Below are 12,058 nucleotides of genomic sequence, written 5' to 3'. Positions count from 1 at the left end.
TATTACTTTCATCACAATCAGGAAATGTAAAGATTTCCTTTCATAGTTTTGTGAAATACATCAAAATAGGAATTCAAAAACAAGCAAGCCAACAGCAAAAAACATGGAATGAGAGAGAAAAAAACTGGCAACAAAACAAACAAAAATGGATCAAAATTAGAACATGTTTATTATGATTACTGCACTTCATGGGTTTGTTAATCAAAACCAGTAGAATTATTTGACAAGGGAGATCACTCTACACTAGATTTGTTTTTATGGTGACATCTATTAGATGGAGCTTACTCCATGGGAAACAGCTCTGAAGTAGAAGTTATCTTTTAAGAGATTTACTGATGGAATGGCACACTTTTCTGTTAGATCATTTTGATACTTTAACATTTCTCAAAGAGAAATTGCTTTTAGCATAAGCTATGGATATATATTCAACTTAAGATATGTTTAAATATTTCCAATTCAAATTGGCACCATTTTTTTTTAGAAATTTATTTAAAAGTGTAATTTATTTCAATGTTTCTTACAAATTCTTATATTTCCCACCAAAATTCTATACCTCAACAAAATGGAAATATCCATTTTTTTTCTTTTAGCGAATTTCTTAAATGTATTAATGTAAAAGTGCTTGCAAAGCTATTTAGAATTTTTTATAATATTTTCATAATATTAATTCTCATGGTGAAATAGATAAGAATTGGGGCTGGTTGATCAAACAGTTGGACCAAATAACTTGAAAGGAGAGACATATTTATTGCACCTGAATCTATAGAACCTTTGGAGTGTCCTATTTATGTTACCATTGGGACAGTTGTACTATAGTTACAAGACTTTTCCAGCAACTTTGTTTGAATCTGCAATTGGTCAATTTATTTACACTTATGTTTACATGTTTTTTTCTCTATTGATTGAATCTCCATAATGAAACTCACACTTGCTAACTCTTACTTGCTAACTCTTCATACTTGGGATAAAGGCTGCCAGTATTTTTAGTCCCAATTTTCAAAATAATTTTAGAATTGATACTAATTGTAAAAAACTATTTATCTATGAGAAAAGGTAGACTGAAATGTCGTGTTTGATTGGTTTATCAGATGGTCATTAATAAGATAGAAAAGTTTGGACAGATGGTGGCATCTCCCACAAGCTTTGAAAAGTTGGCAAATATGCAATCTATATTTCTCATATTGCATAATACGTAATATGATGTTATTTTCTGTGCAACGTTGTCAACATTTGACATTTAAAGAAATCTCAGATTTGGGTTTCATCTGTTTTTTCGTTAGAATGCCGTTATCTCAGCCCCCTTAACTTGTTTGTGTCTTGTGATCATTTTTTTACATGAATCTTTGATCTGTTTGCTAACCTTTGCAACAACCTCTAACCTTTGACTCCTTTGTTTGACTTTTGTCAGGTAATTGATGTACATTTCACTACAAGATATATTTATGAATCACCATGGTTTATTTGTTTTCATTTTTTCTGCAATGTTTTGTTTATTGTATTTTATTTTGTATTCGATGAAGATTATATACATATCAGAATTTGAGGGGCACACATGTTCACTGTCTCCACACCAATACTGGCAGTACCTGGAAATACAGACAAATATCACCCCAATCTTTTGTTTTTTGAAAATTTACCTTTAATAGACTCACAAACCTTGCATAGTGTTCAACCCTTGATCATTTTTTCAGACTAGAATATCTATTTGGGACTCAAAAAAATGTTTAGCTGTCATACAAATTAAATCCAACTTCTTTGAGATTAGATTGTATGCATGAAATTAATGAAATTCTGAAATCAGATTTAGATTTCAACCAACATAGGTTCCGACATTACAATTTTACTCCCAAATGTGGAATCTCTATTACTTATAAACAGTGGATTTTTAGTTCAAGGGAGATAACTAAATGATAATTGATCACTGTTTAGTGTTAGATATTTTTCACAGCAGAACTAATTGATCAAATTTATTTTTATAGTTCAAGGAAGATAGCCTTGTTGAATTTTATAATGACAGTTATGGTGTGGTTCAGTAAAGTGTGACTTCATGGCCATGTTAGCACAGGAATCTCAGGCTAAGATGTGATGTGGCGTGCATGAGTTGTAAATAGTTATTTCGTCATATTTATCATCAGTGTTGAATGCATATCTCATGAGATGTTATTTTTATATTGTGTTTGCTGCATTTCCATTCATCTTTTCAAGTCGAGTTTGTCAAACTTAGATTCATCATGTTTCATTAACAGTTCTGGTTGCCTACTTAAAATTCATTTTAATTAACATTCAGAACTAAGATACTGTATCTTGTAATAAGTCAAGGGGGCCAGCACAAAAATTCTATAGTTTGAGGTTGGCTTATTACAGGACAATGAAAGAGTGTTTGTAATTCTACTGACAGCTTGTAACGAGGCAATCACTTATTGCCAAATAAATGTGGCATTGTTTTCAGAAGTGAAAGAGAAAACTTATTTCTGTATATGGACTACTGAATTCATGTAATGAAATGCCTTCTTTTCCTAATGAGCCACCCCGTATTTTAACATTTTCAAAAAATTATATGAAATATACTGATGTGTGATTTGGACAGGTAGAGTGATGCATTTTTTTTTTCTAAGAATATCAAGTTTCTCATTTGGATTTATCTTTGGTTATGTAATCATCGTAATAACATTTAATTCATTAAGACACAGAAAATATTTGTATACTATATTCATTTGGTAAGTCTTCATTCCTTGTAAAAAAAAACCTCAAAAATCTGTAGTAACAAAGTTGAGGTCATCAACAGATTATAGTCTTGTGATTTGGAGACAGATGTTTGAAACTTAATCAATAGTTTGTAAATATGATATTTTATGTTCAAAAGGTATTAATTCCTTAATGTTACAAGAAAATTTCTTTTACCAACACAAAGAATATTTTGTTTACTTAAATGCGTTTATTCTTCAGCTCAATGTGATTTTTTACAGAAAACTTCCAAGACGTTTGTGACTGATATACTTAAAACAAATTAAAAATTTGAACATTTATCTAGGTATGTGAAAAAACCAATTCCTGGTATCAGCAGGTATCATATGGTATATATGGTTTGGGTTGAATATTGATTTTTGATTTTAAATTATTAATTTGATGAAAGTAAACAGTTATGACTGTTAATAGTGGTTGTGTATAATTTGATACAACAGACAAATTCCCTCAGTTGAAATGTATTTGTATGTAGAAGTTTTTTCTCTGGTATTAGTTTTTTCATATTTACTTGGATAATTTACTTAATGAAATATTTAAGCTGAGTAATATAAGAATTACTTGATGCTTTGTGACAAGATAATTTGGTGTGATGTAATTGTTGCATACATTTCTCTTTTGTTGTCAGACTATAAGAAAAAAAATGAAAGACAGGAATTTGAAACATGAAATATGTCCAAGACTCGTCATGAAGCAATTCCTTTGTAAGCTTAAGCTATCTTCTTTAAATATCTCTCTTAAAACAATAGATTGTATTTGTATGGGATCAAAATCTTACTGTTAAAACAGTAAATGCACCCAACTATAAGTTTAGAGAAATATTTTCAAAACATCAGAAATTTATCATCATAGATTTTTTATTTAAAAAGTTCAGTGAAGTGTTACACTGAGAAAGTGATGTAGATTTCTGACCAATTTTGGGCCTAGTTTTAAATGTACAGGGGGATACTGTTATGTGAACAATCTTAAAATTTCTGTAATTTTGTATTTATTGTGGGAAAAGTCAAAACCTTTAATGTATCAGATCTTCAGATGTTTTATAAATTTACTTGTAGGTTATTATCTCACAGCATGACCTAAAAATATCTCAATTTTTTTTTCTACAGTTTTTACTCAAAAATGTTTTTAGATGGAAAAGAGTTATTGCCCTTTGACTAGTGTAGACAACATCAATGTAAATGTGGTAGACAATTGAGTCCTATATCAGGGATATGAATTAACAATCAAAAACACATTTATAAGCATTCAAATGAAATGTTTTTAACAGTTTCTTCCAATGTTTCAGCTGGGTGTTGGTGGTAGTGGTCAGTTTTCCTATCTCATCAACTGCTGTCTTGACAATTGTCATTATGCCTGTTGGACATGGTTACTGTCGCTTTGATAATTGTCCTGAAACATATATTTCTAGGACTTAATGTCTGCTTTCTTCTGTTGGACTTTTGCCATGGTAACCATCACTTAGACTATTGTCTCGTCTTTGCCTGTTACCATGGTGAAATACTTGTTTTTATTGCTAGTTGCCATGGTAATGGTTTGTTTGCTTGTTGATGAAGATAACAGAAATGAATAGAGACCTTTTCTTATTCCCTGAAATTAACTTGCTTGCAATTTTGGTTGTCCCTGATATATATTGTAATTTTCTGAATCATTTTCTACAATTCACTCCGACTCCTAAAAAAAATACTATCAACAGGCTTACATACAAGTGTGTATTTCAATAGTGCCCCCTTGAAGTGAAAAGATCCTTTAGTTCTTTTTGCAATATTGAAGAAATATATAAATGTTAAGCTGTTAGTGTTTTATAGATATTGTATCATCCTAGTGAAACCTGAATTGAGAGAAGGAAGTTTGACAGAAATTGTGCAGATTACATTTAACTGATCGCTTTTTATTCCCTTGAAACATTGGTAACATTTCAACTTTGGTTTTATCTTTGGAAAAAATTTAAAGTTACAGATTTGTGAAAGAAAACCAATATTTTCCATTTTCACAATTTTTCCATGTTTTTTTAAGTATGTTTTTGTGCACGATAACTATTCTTTCAAACGATAGTGGCAGAAATTTCACTTCAGTACTGATTTACAAATTTGACACAAAATTTTGAAATCCGGGTAATAATGTTTGTTAGTGTGTAGCATTAAAAATGTTTTTGGTAAAAGCCATTAAGGAAAACCACAAAACTCTCTAGATCTCTGCTCAGTTTTAGTTAAAAGTAGAGCAGTCTCTTTGGTTTCCAACATATGTTAAGTTGATGCTTAAAATAGATGGTGATTGTATGGTCAGAAAAGTCAAATCATCTCATTTCAGTGAAAATAAGTGACATTCAATCAATTTTATGGTTATAAATTTGCAGCTTACAAGTACAGTTTAAGACCAAGCTATTACAATACAGAATAGATATTGTTTTACCTACAGCCACTAATAATTGATACTATGTATCTGTTTATACTTCAACATGTAGCCATTGTGTAACTATTTTAAGATCACAGAACGGGATAACAGGGATCACATTTAGAAGTTTATAGTACTCTCATTTACAAAAATCCAAATTTGATGTGTAATTATTTTTAAACACAATCTATGCACACATTTTTACTTTAGATTTGTTTTCGGAAACTTATGCAGACTTCTACTTTCCTATTTTTTGCACTCTCATCCACGTTTTCATCGTTATCATCTTCGTGAATTGTACAGATCATTGTAAAGTTGTTTCAGAAATAAACAAATCCTATCTTTTATCAACCCTTCTTTGTTGTTCTATTGAAAGCTCAAACTTTTTTAGAACCTGGAATTTTTTAAACTTTGTTTTCCACTAAACAAAGGGCCAAAGGTCATGGTATTTTGCATGTGGAATGCGGTGATGATGGGCTGATCAGTTTGTTCAAGTGAATGACCTTGGCTTACTTGACCTTTCAAGGTCACAGTGATGAAAAGCTTAAAGCTTACAATGTAAGTTAAATAAGATAAAAGTTATCACTTTTTAGAATGCATTTGATGCCTTCCCCTTATGCTAACAATATCATCGTTGTATTTGCGGAAGAGGTCGACATATTAAGTTCAAGCTTGTTCTTCCAGTGTACAGAAAATTAATTCCTGTGTTATAAGCTTTACTATTCCCGGTAATTTCCATCAGATAGTTCTGTTATCAAATTCACATTAATTTACGACAGGTCATCGTCACTTTACACGTGCTGTTCTAGTCAAGTATTTACAGGATCCAGATTGAGAAAAAATATCAAATACTCGCATGCATTTTAAGCGCTTCAGTGACATAGTGAATGGTTTCAACAAATACGTGATGAACTGTAGGGAGTTTGTGTTTTCAGGGACGTAATTTTGGATAGCTCAGTTCAATGTCCTCAGGTGAGTGCTCTCTTATAGGGTCACCTACATGTTCTTATAATCCAATTGAGTATACCTCTCTTTTATAGGGTTCTTTTATATCGAACCGATGACAATATCGGTTCAACACATAGTCATTTTCACTTCTCCAACATCAGCTCTCCCTTTAAAGGACACAAAGATATTTCAAATGAATGACCTCATCCCACTTTCAAAGTCACAGGTTTCAAAAATAAAAAGAAATACTTCGAAAATATGTTTTCTCGATAACTAAGATGCCAGCTTACATGATATTGTTCAGAAACATATTGGAATGATGGGTTACCAAGTTTGTTAAAATGAATGACCTTGACCCACTGTCAAAACAAAAGGTCAAAATTCTGGAGATGTTTTGGACGAATTCTTTACTACACAGGGTTTCCTGGGCCTGTAGTATGCTGGGATGGTGCATGTCGCCAGGCTGCTCGTATGGGTCAAACGTGTTAAATCTTACAAAGATTAATTTCAATAGATAAGAAGTAATACAGAGGGTTCCCTGGGCCTGTATTATGCTGGGATGATTCTTGTCGCTAATGCTGCTCGTATGGGTCAAACGTGTTAAAGTTGTACAGGATGTATTCCCTATAAGTAAGAAATCTCGAATAAGTTGCATTCAGTGATGAAGGGCTATTCAAATGGGTGACTTCGAGATGATCCACTTTCAAGGTCATAGGGATTAAACGTGTTAAGGGCTACCAAATTCAGCTTAATCCTCTTCTAACAGCATAGGTAACCAATGCGCAACATCATAAACTTTTCCAAAAGACCATGAGACGCTGTATATTTCTGTGTGTTATTTCACATGCAACATATTTACTGTAGAGAAGCGGTATGATGTTTGGAATGAACATGAAAGTTTTCAGAATTTACTCTTCCAAATTAAATCTGTACCGACATTCCGGTACACAATCGGTCCCTAATGAATGCTTTCGGTACCTTACTGACAGCCTTTGCTATTTGCCGGTACACAATCGGTCCCTAATGAATGCTTTCGGTACCTTACTGACAGCCTTTGCTATTTGCCGGTACACAATCGGTCCCTAATGAATGCTTTCGGTACCTTACTGACAGCCTTTGCTATTTGCCGGTACACAATCGGTCCCTAATGAATGCTTTCGGTACCTTACTGACAGCCTTTGCTATAATTCACTTATGTGGAATAACCGGAATATATGCTGGGATAGAATTATACAAAGTACACGCTTGCATTTTCATTTAAAATTTATAGCTAAAAACCTTTATTGCATAGCCGTCTTATGATGCTAAAAGCCAAACTGGTTTACCTAGGAGGCTGAAAATAGATGTTGAAGTGCAGAAACACCACAATTCAAAAATCACCAAAAATTTCAGTATTTGATTTTTTTTCATTGAATCATTTTAAGTCCACTAGTAGAATTTTCTTCCTGCTACCGTCACAAAGGATTATATCGGAGACACAATAAGTGAATCGCACCTAGTGTAGATACGGTATAGAGAAATAAGGTGCTTTTTCATACTACTGTGATTTGTCAGTGATACGAGGGTTCAGAAGTGTTGATAACTACAAGACGACTATTTAAATAGAAAGATTAAAATTGTCCGATTCAGATATAAATTACAAATCGGGAGGTGCATTGTTCTCATTATTTTAAAAAAAAATCGTGATTTCAAATATTTGAAAGATTTCTAAAGATGTAATTACACAAGCGTAGTGACATGGAACCTCAAAGTCTGATACATAAAATTACGACTTTTATTAAAATATGTGGCTTCCCGTTGTTTTTTATACCCTCGATAGCCTCCTATGTTTCAAAATTTAGGCACATTTACGAGTTCTAGAAGGGCGAAATAGCTGTGTAATGCCGTTTAATTCATGATTTGGCTACAGTGTATTATATGTGTATTGAAAGGTACTATTCACTTTGGTAATGTCTTCTAAATTCCACCGGTATTGTGTAACACCTGCAATCTTAAAGATTTTACAAGAGATATACACAGGAATAAAAGTATGTAATTTGATCAGAACAAAGCCAAATAAGCATGGACTCTCTAACCCTATCACATAATCTCTACCGTCGGTGATTGTTGTCAAAGTAGATACCCATCTACATATATGTCGCTAACAGGGATATATTGCTACATCTTGACCAACGCTATTGATTATTATCCGTCTGGACAATGAATTGACCGAAATATTGGACACCTATAACAAACTGCTGTTAATTCGTACGTACGTAATAGGTGAGATATGTACGTATGACGCCTTGTGTTTATTGTATGTAACCTACATCTTACAGCAGAGTAAAACATCCGTATAAACGGTCATAAACGAAAATGCCAAGCTGATACCATGTGTAGATCAGAGGGCACGGTTTGATCGTTGTCGTTCTTTAACTTCACTCCACACTTCAGTATCATATAGGATATTGCACACGGGGAGAAATTGTCGTTTGATATTGGGTTGAAATAATTGCTAAAGTCGTTGAATTGAGTTGTAAACGATTCTATGTTTGCGTTCATATGGTAGGTTTAATCGTTGCGTTATTTTACACATGGCTCTCATCTGCGAACGTGATATTTTGATCAACCTGTATTAAATGTGCATTTCGGGTGTCTTAGATGAAGAAGACGCCTAACCTTTAAGAACACATCAATTCATTCCCCTCGAACCTTTTCATGAATCTATGTATAAATCTTCCTTTTATTCTTTATTTTGCCCCTGTTTTATCAATTCTGTGTTTAAATTAAGGTTTAGTTGAAATGTGTGTACCTTTTGTGTGTTTTTAAAATATGTGGCGTTAAACTGACAGTTATTGGGCAAATATCTATCTGCTCTCACGTTTTGTAAAACTAGTTATTCTTTTGAAAATGATTAACGTCAATACCTAGCCACGTAATCAGTAATGGTTTTTTAAAACGTCGTACGTACGAATGGTGTCGGAAGTTATTCTATATATAGTAACAATTAGTGTTACATTAGGTATGATCTATCTTTTTTTTATCTTGGGTTTAAAAGCCTTCAATAGGTTTGCGTCAAAAGTTACGCCAGTTTTCAAATCTACAATACTAACGTTTTCTTTCTTATAAAGGTTGTCGCGTGATTTATGATTTTTATGTGATTTATGCGTTTGTTTCTCAAAATATGATTCTGTGCTCCCCTCTGACACGTGAAAAAATGATGATCTTGGTGACACGAGTAATCCGTAACTGAGAGTAATATTTCTTTCAGACACATTTTAACTATTATCCTGGAATGTATATGATTGTATATAATATAAGCGCCTATGTGACCCTGAATAAAGATAGTATTGCGTCATATTAGGAGACTTGACGACTGATGACACGTATGATTTAGACAAAATATTCCACGTTCGTAAAATACATGATAAAATCAAGAAAAAAACAAGCTAATTGTGGTCGATGTGACATTACTGCTATTAGCAATGTAGATAAGGCATTGACCATATAATTGTCTAGACTGGTGTGTCCGATAAACATGTTTTAATGCCGCCTGACGGTATCGCTGTCGTTTGAACGCTCCTCAATTTACATTATCTAGAAACAAACATAAAAGATATATTCACGAATTTAAGAACTCTCGACAGTATATTACAACTCTGTGCGGCTACTGCAAACGACAACAATATATTTTGTCGTGTTCTAAAAATGAATCCTTCAACTTCCTTGATGTAAAAAAAATGACAAGCTATGTTTAGACCAACTCCATCCACGATGAACGATACGTTACCTAGTGTGACTGTGTAAGATTATAAATTTCTTTGAGGAAAAAATTGACAGATTTGGCCTGAAGAATATCTTTGCACCTAAGAAGATTGTTTATAAGACACGCAAGTGTGTAGCATATATAACACAAAGTTTATCATAGAGCCAAATAATGAATTAAACTGTTCTTAAAGATGTTTCGTCCTTCTAGAACTCGTCAGTGATGCAAACGTCGATATGTTGAAACTAAGATGCAACTGCGGAAATCGGAAGTGATGGGGGAAAAATAAAAAAAAAAAAAAACTAGCTTAAAACCGTTTTATTTACCTCAAATGCTGAAGGTGAAAGATGATTTTTAATAGCAATGTTAATTGACATCAAAACAATTGCTAAATAGGAATAAAGGAAAGATGATAATGAAAATAATACAGTATAATTAATGACAAGACATTCCGGTACGGTATAGTGTTCGGGTTCATCGACAGTTAATTTATTACTGCTTTACGTCCTATTAACAACCAGGGTCATTTAAGGACGTGCCAGGTTTGGTTTAATTTATTACTGCTTTACGTCTTATTAACAACCTGTGTCATTTAAGGACGTGGTAGGTTTTGTTTAATTTATTACTGCTTTACGTCCTATCAACAACCAGGGTCATTTAAGGACGTGCTAGGTTTGGTTTAATTTATTACTGCTTTACGTCCTATTAACAACCAGGGTCATTTAAGGACGTGCCAGGTTTTGTTTAATTTATTACTGCTTTACGTCCTATTAACAACCAGGGTCATTTAAGGACGTGCTAGGTTTGGTTTAATTTATTACTGCTTTACGTCCTATCAACAACCAGAGTCATTTAAGGACGTGCCAGGTTTTGTTTAATTTATTACTGCTTTACGTCCTATTAACAACCTGTGTCATTTAAGGACGTGCTAGGTTTGGTTTAATTTATTACTGCTTTACGTCCTATCAACAACCAGAGTCATTTAAGGACGTGCCAGGTTTTGTTTAATTTATTACTGCTTTACGTCCTATTAACAACCTGTGTCATTTAAGGACGTGGTAGGTTTGGTTTAATTTATTACTGCTTTACGTCCTATGAACAACCTGTGTCATTTAAGGACGTGTCGTGTTTAGTTTAATTTATTACTGCTTTACGTCCTATTAACAACCAGGGTCATTTAAGGGCGTGTCATGTTTGGTTTAATTTATTACTGCTTTACGTCCTATTAACAACCTGTGTCATTTAAGGGTGTGCCAGGTTTGGTTTAATTTATTACTGTTTTACATCCTATTAACAACCAGGGTCATTTAAAGGCGTGCCAGTGAAATAGTCACGCTTACATCATGTCTGCTTTATGGTAAGTTTGTACAAAAGACACAATTAATTGAAAAGCACATCTTAATACAAAAATCAGAATTTCACGAAATCAGCAAAGCTGACACCTTATACCGTCCCGCCATCCGCCTTTCTTTGTAAAGAAAATTCTTTAACGCACAGCAGAATGAGAGTGTTTCTTCAGTTTGGAGTGGGATATGGTAGTGTATAGAGAAAGAAATCAAAGGATTTTACAGATGAATATGTTAGTATTGCTCTTGACCTAGAGATAAAAAGATGAAATAATGTGTTTTGATTTTGGTTTTTGAAACTATAAATCTGATCATCAATTTAAAAAGTTTTCGTTTTACACAGTTTTCAGAGTAATATATATATATATATGTCAGCTAAAAGGGATAGATATTGCTTATGATTAATTCAGTCCGAGAGTTGACGAGAAACAGAGTGTTTTGTAGTCATTTATAGCAGAAAGAAAACAAAACCAAAAACAAAACCAAAAACAGACTAATTAAAGGTAAGGAATACTTTCTCAGAGTCACAATTTTTTGAAAGGAGTTTCGCTCATTTTTCATATCAAATCTCGATGCTGCAGGAGACCGACATGTTGTTCTATATACATATCCAATGCAAAATGAGCTACAGCTCAAAACGAATGATTTCTTTAAAGTATTAATCAATACCGTTAATTAAGCAGAACGGTCTTTATATATACCTTCGCCATTCTCTAAATTGAACTGTTTTTAAATAATATTTGTATTTTTCTGAGAGAAGGATATATTAATTTGATAAAGTAAATTTAGGTATATGTTTTTTTGTTTTTGTTTTTTATTTGTTTTGTTTTTTTTTTTTTTTTTCTATTATTATTATTTCTATTATTATTATTTGTAATCTAATATA

This window comes from Ylistrum balloti, unplaced genomic scaffold, assembly GCF_031769215.1.
Source record: "Ylistrum balloti isolate Yb309-2 unplaced genomic scaffold, AGI_CSIRO_Ybal_v1 Utg369724, whole genome shotgun sequence".
NCBI lineage: Eukaryota > Metazoa > Mollusca > Bivalvia > Pectinida > Pectinidae > Ylistrum > Ylistrum balloti.
Note: the sequence above shows the minus strand (reverse complement) of the source record.